Source organism: Spermophilus citellus (genome assembly GCF_964194105.1).
Source record: "Spermophilus citellus genome assembly, chromosome: 15".
Taxonomy (NCBI): Eukaryota; Metazoa; Chordata; class Mammalia; order Rodentia; family Sciuridae; genus Spermophilus; species Spermophilus citellus.
Window position 1 is genome coordinate 20,535,894 of NC_138195.1, and position 6,988 is coordinate 20,542,881.

The 6,988-nt window shown below is 46.4% G+C and overlaps 1 pseudogene across 1 annotated transcript; it reads left to right on the forward strand.

Annotated features, from left to right (window-relative positions):
- The first annotated feature begins 5,594 nt into the window (after positions 1–5,594).
- LOC308634084 (phosphatidylinositol N-acetylglucosaminyltransferase subunit C-like) lies at positions 5,595–6,650 on the forward strand (annotated as a pseudogene). Its single transcript has one exon. The product of its transcript is annotated as a phosphatidylinositol N-acetylglucosaminyltransferase subunit C-like (transcript).
- Positions 6,651–6,988: the final 338 nt, after the last annotated feature.

Below are 6,988 nucleotides of genomic sequence, written 5' to 3' on the forward strand. Positions count from 1 at the left end.
TGCCAAAGTGCTCGTCAGTATTGAAACCTATGTCCAGCACAATATGGCCCAGGGCTTCCCTGATTTGGTTTATTCACATTCTTTGTTTTCATTCATTCCATCCATCTTCATAGGTGCTTAGTATGCCCAGAGTTTACTACTGACTACATCTCATTTTTATAAATTGCTTTTTTGGTAATCAAGATTTTATTTTAAATGGGCACTTTTTAATGTCATTATAAATCCATATTCATATGTTCATAGGATAAATATAAAATAATACATAAGTTATGAGCACACATAGCAATGAAGACACGCAGAGCTAGACTTCTAAGTACCATTCCCTGCTGAAACAGAAGCCAAGCTTGAAGGTATTTCAGAATAAAGAGTTCAAAGGGGAGGAGGGAGGGAGGGAGGAAAGGACAAGACTTCTCAGAGAAATGGCTGGTTCCAGGGAGAGCAGGGAAATTACCCAGGGAGCCTAAACTACCACCAGGAGGTGAGGAACTGGTCTCAGACCAAAGGAACATCTCAAAAGGTCACAAGAGCCAGCTCCGAGAGCCCTAACAAGACTGGGAATATATGAGCATCAAAATTCAAGATGATATTAATGGATTATAATCTACCAAATAAAGTAGAACTCCATGAGCCCATTCTGACGTAAATAAATAAATAAGGGACAGCTTTTTCCTTCCAGTAAATGGCAATAATAAATGGAGATGGAGTGATGGAGTCATAAAATCCTTCGGCAGCCACCACTGTCATTAATGGATTCAGGCAAAAATCATCAATGAAAGTTAAATCAGAGGGCAAAGGTTGGATAAAGAACAAGATATTCACATAATCCCGAAAGGATTTCCCCACAAATGACTTACTAATCTCAAAGAGGGCAAGAGAGCTGGTAACAAAGGACCCTACCTTACCCAGGGGTCAAGGTCAGCATTACTAACCATAGAATGGACTCGTGTCACACACTGCCATGAGGAGGCCCCACAACACATCCTAAACATGCTCAGCCTAATCCTAAACTCAAGGAAGCACCAGACAACTCCTAACTGAGAAGGATTCTGCACGTTCCAAATTGTGACTGGCATGAGGGCTCTGTCCCAGTTACAGGCCACTGCAAAGATGGATGACCAAGCACAGTGTGATCCTGGACAGACTGGCTGGACAACTACAGAGGACAGCTGAGATAGCTGGAAAAATCTGAGCATGGACCATGTCTCACATAATAGTATTGTGTCAATGTGAAATTTTCTGGTGGTGACTGTACTGTGATCCTCTAACACATTGCCCTTGTTCTTAGGAAAAAATACATAGAAATATTTAGGGGCAAAGAGGCATGCTGCCTGCAACTTGCTCTCTAATGTTCAGGGGAAGTGTGTGTGTGTGTGTGTGTGTGTGTGTGTGTGTGTGTGTATAAAGAGAAGAAGATGGAGAAATAACAAAAGAAGAGGAGAGGGAAAGGAAGAAAAAGTAATTGAGAGAAAGAGATAAGAGGCAGAGCCCCTGAGCAAGTTGGCAAAGCAAAAGCAATAAAAATGTACCCACTGGCACGTCTTGATCAAGGGCACATGAGAGTTCTCTGCTATTCTCATAACGAATGTAAAAGTATGGAGTTATTTCAAAATAAAAACAACTTGTGAGTGAATGCTTGTTTGGGGTATCACAGGAAGAGTGAAAAGAGGGTGTGACTGATACACCTACTACCCTACACTTCTATAAAGTTTCTGCCTTGCCATGTCCCACCCCGGCCTATCCCCATCTGGATACTGGAGCCAGATAAACTGGGCTTCAGGCTGTGGAGAGATGGAGGGGGCTCACCTAAGGCAAGACATGTTTCAGGAGTAAGGTCTGGCTGCGGTAGGTGTCCACGTGGCTGCTGCCTTCCGGCCCCAGGAGTGGAGGTCCTCTCACTCCTACTGTGTGGGTACCATCAAATAACAGCTTGCCATGAGGAGGCTTTCTCTGTTGGACTCTGAGCTAGATCCCAGGATTCTGTGGACCTCCACCAGGAGACAGCAGTCCAGTCATGAGCTCAGCATACACTCCTGGAAGAGGAGGGGGAGTCTTGCTTACTCACAGGGAGCACCCACCCTGTGCCACATCCATGCCCACTGCTGAGGAGCCCACATCTCCTGGAGCAGTATGCTCTCCATAGCTTCTCTCCCTGCAGGACTCCCTGATCAATCTAAGGGCCTTCCCTCCTTGAGGCCATGAAAAGTGGAACTTGTCTTCTGCGCCTCAGAAGCGAAGGGTAGGAGCATTAGTGTGGGTGGAAAGCTCTCACCTTCCTGTGGGCCTGGGGACAAGAATGATCAGGCCAAGGAAGGCTGGGCCAGTGAAGGAGAAGTGATAGGCCCCCTCACTTGAGGCCTCATTCCTCACTACCTTCTGCCCTGACCAGAGGCTTTCCCTCCTCATTCCCATCCACCCCACCAGACAGATCAGCTCATTCCTCTCCATGTTGCCTGTCAGGGTGTAGGGGTCTCTGGTGGCCCCACTGGGGCGGACACCTTCAAGAAGATGTACAGCATGAAGCCAGCTGGAGGGTGAGACGGGTCCCAAACATGGTCAAAGTCCTCCAGAGAGAACAGGTACTCCCTCTCAATTGGCCTTACATTCTCTGAGCCTAGGATGGGCTGCCTGTTGGGCAGGCACTCTCTACTCTAGGAATTCCCATGACAAAGGTGGAGGATGGTAATCAGGGACTGCAAAGAGTCCCCCCTGGGAAGAAGTTCTCCTGAAGAGATGAAGAGGCACCTTCTGTGGCCTTGGACCACCAGTTTCTCCATTAGTAAGGAGCTCCTGATGGAGGGGGTTATTAACACAAGGGGTTATTCAGTGGGTAGTCTGAGGCTGTGAGTAGAGCAGCAGCAAAGCCCACACACAAAATAGTAACTAATTTAATGACTTCACATTGTGTACTTCAATTAAAAAAAAAAAAAGCAAATCCAAGAGGTGAACAGGAAGCAAATCAGCAATTTGTGGGGACTCCTCACACTTCAGTTTAGTATGATTTATATTTTGAATTTTCTTATAGGAAAGGGGCATAATATTATGTTCAGGGTTTGGCAGCATCAAAGGTCCTTAGGGCCCTGCCTGCAAATCCCCATCTACCTCACCTCCCAGGGGGACCCCCACGGGAACCTCTCCTATGGCAGAATGTGGGCCCCACTTTGCCTGCCTTGGCACCCACAGCTGTGGGTAAATCATCTGCTCTGCCCAGTCTGGGTTTTGCCATTCGAAAACAAGGGATTAATACCTCACTTACCCTCACTTATGGAGCTGCAATGAATGATAAAAGAATCTCTACTCACCCTGTGGTTCTTTCAATTTCCTGACTACAAAAGAAAAGATTGAAAAATCTGGCTGACTTCCAACGTTTTTTGAATGTAAAGTTTGAGAATCTCTGTTTGAGGAGAAATGCAAGCAAGTCTTGTGTCGTTTTTGGTTTGGCAACAAGGGCCAGGTCTGGAGTCAGAGGCACCAGAATTTGTCCTCTCCCTCCATCACTTGCAAACCAGCTTTTTCATCTACAAAAGAGGTAAAACTGTCCCTCCAAGAGTTGTTGTGAGGATCAATGATCAAAATTACTTCACTCATCTCTGTGGGAAGGGCATGGGCTGCACCCACTACTGCTACCCACAGTCACCCACAGTCAGGAGAAACATCCAGGGAGGATGGCAGCTTCTGGAAGCCCTTCCAAACCACTATCCCTGGGCCCAGTAGGAATTCCTGGAGCCCTCTATTCTCTCCATGTAAGGAATTCAAAGTAAAAAACTGTACTGCACAGTGAAAGAATCCGGAGATTCAGAGTTTTCTTTCAAACAGCTTATTGCTTATTTAGAACATTAAAATCACTCGCTGTCTCTCATGCAGGAGCTTAGTTGACCGACAGGTAAGAGGGGTTTTAGGTCTCCCTTCCAGGCAGCTTGGATTCAGACTTAATGGCTGGGGGCTATGGGTGCCTTTAGCAGGTGACTTCATTCAGGAAAGCTTCTTGACTCATTAGAGCCTCCTTTCCTGTCACTTGCTGGTTACTCTGGGGGCCACCATTAGCCCCATGCCCAACAGCTCAGCCCTACCCAACACAGCCACTTCCCAGTGGATGAACAAATACCTTGGCATGTGTGGGGATGTCTGGAAACTATCCCCTGACTTGGGACAGGTTTCTCCTTGCACTAGTGGTGGAACCAGCCCCCAGCTCCCTGTACTTGTTAATTCCTGGCAGCTCTGTGCCATCTGCATTACTTGGGGCTGGCAGTCACTGTGAGGTCTCTGCTGGTGGAAACTTAGTGACTCTGGAACAAGACACAATTTGACCTCAAATCATTTGAGAGGTAGTTGCTGGTCTGATGGATTACCTTTAACCCTCAATACTTTAGGGTACACCTCCTAGGAACAAGGATGCAGTCCAGATGCTAAATTCAGAAAGTTCACAGTAACTTACAGAATAAAATATGAGGTGTAGTATAGTTTACAAGAATTTATTATATATTATATTTATTATTATATATTATATATTTATTATTATATATTATTTTAAATTTTCCAACCAAAGAAATGATAAATGGTTCCAGCGATGGAAATGCTAATTATCCTGATTTGATTATTGCACATTGTATGCACACATGGAAATATCACTGTGTCCCATAAATATGTACATTATGTGTCAATTGAAAATTAAAAAATACACAGTTCACATTCAAATGATAAGTTTTTCTATAATGAGAGTTGTCTACCAATGCCTTTAATCCTTGCATCTTTTGTTTCCCCTTACCTAGAATAGCCTTTTGGAATTTTTTATGACATTGACATTTCTGAAGAATGTAGCTCAGATTTTTTTTAAATAAAAGGGCTTTTTAAAAACTGAAAAAAATATCATATTGTATGTAGTTTCACAAAAAGCTTTTCACATGCACGTGCTTGTGTGCACACGCGCGCACACACACACACACAATTTGTGAGCTTTTCTGCATCAGTAAATAAGGTCTTTCATGCTCTTTTTAAACTGCATCTCAGTATTTAAATATATACAGCACTCAGTGCTGGACCAACCACCTGCACCCCTAAACACAGCAGGCCACTGCAATTTGAAAGTAAACACTCATCATGAGGGCCTGGGTTCAATTCCTGACATCTCAGAAAGAGGGAAAGGGGAGGAAAGCAGGAAGGAAGGGAGGGGGAGGAGGGAGAAAAGGGTAGGGAAGGGAAGAAGGGAAGGATCTCCTATATTCTTCTTTGTCAATAATTGACAAGAATAGAAACCTAGACTTGCAATTTAAGTAAACATAGCTAACCATCCCAAGTGCAGCGTCAGCTTGCAGGTCCTTTAACAGAAAGTCCCCCTTTACCACATGGGACATCCTTCATTTTTCATTGTTTTTCCCCTAGAATGGTTAGCACACGCAGATCCCTTGTGGCCATTATAGATTATCTGGCTCCGATTGCTGCCAAGAGTGTTCATTAAGTTGGTGCTGCTGCCCAGGTGAGCGGTCCCGTCCTCATTAAACCTTTTCTCCAGGAAGTGCCCGCGGCAGCTCTGCGCAGCGACCCGAAGGGGGAGCCGGTGGGCGATTGGGCCGCACACCCCTGGGGACACGAGGGCGGGAATGTGGCTGTGTTGCCCAGCCTCGAAAAAGGGACTCATCTGTTGCGAGCCTGTCCTGGGCTGCAGCCTTTCCGAGAAGCCTTCCGGAGGAGTCTTATTTCACAAAGAACGAGAACCACATGGACTTGCAGGGAGTCTGAAGGGGCCTGAGTTTAGGGGACAGGATAAGAGGACGTGTGCCCAACCTGTAATCGACACCAAGGAGGCCGCGTGGCAGAAGGTCCTCTAGGAGCGGCAGCCCTTCCCGGATAACTAGGTGGACCCAGGGTTCCTGGAAGAGCTCCGGAAGAACATCTGTGCCTGGAAATACCAGTCCTGGGCAGTGGTATTGGAGTCCAGTGTGGGGATCCAACAGCTGTGCAGCGTCTGCGTCTCTGGGGTCATCTGGTGGTATATGGACGAGGGTCTCCTGGCCCCCCACTGGCATTTTGGAACTGGCCTGGCATCGTCATTGATGGGATATGTTTTGTTTGATCTCATTGATGGTGGTGAAGGGCGGAAGAAGAGCCGGTGGACCCCGTGGGCTGGCCTGAAGAGCGCCCTGGTCTTCATGGCTCTCACCTACGGGTTTTCACCATTGCTGAAGACCAAGTCCGTCAGCACTGACACCATCTACGCCATGTCAGTCTTCATGCTGCTGGGCCACCTCATCTTTGACTAAGGGGTCAATGCTGCCATTGTGTCCAGCACACTGTCCTTGCACATGGCCATCTGCGCTTCTGTCTGCCTGGCCTCACGGCGTCCTCGGTCCCTGCAGGCCTTCATCATGGTGACGTTTGCCATCCAGATTTTTGCACTGTGGCCCGTGTTACAGAAGGAACTGAAGGCCGGTACTCCCCGCAGCTATGTGGGGATCACACTGCTCTTTGCCTTCTCAGCCTTGGGAGGCCTGCTTTCCATGAGTGCGGTGGGAGCCATACTCTTCGCTCTTCTGCTGGTTTCCATCTCCTGTGTCTGCCCTTTCTACCTCATTCACCTGCAGCTTTTTAAAGAGAACATTCATGGGCCTTGGGATGAAGCTGAAATCAAAGACGACTTGTCCAGATTCCTCACCTAAGTTAAGGGATCCCCTTTACATTATTAAGGCAAGCTGATAGACTGGTATGCTAACCAGCATAAAATCTGAAGGCAGAGCCCATTCTGGGAGCAGCAGTCTGATGTGGATGAGAGAACAGAGATCAGAAGAAAAAATTAATCAAAGGCTGCAGTGGTGAAGGTGTTTGCCCTTCTGTCATTTTCATTTTATGATGTAAAAGCTTTCTGGTGTCCTCTTGAATTACTGCCCATCTGTTATTCACTATAACAAATGAAGTGATGGTCTCTATTAAAGTAATTGTCTCTATTAACAACACACACAAAAAAATTTCTCCTCATTTCCTACATGATTTTCTATGT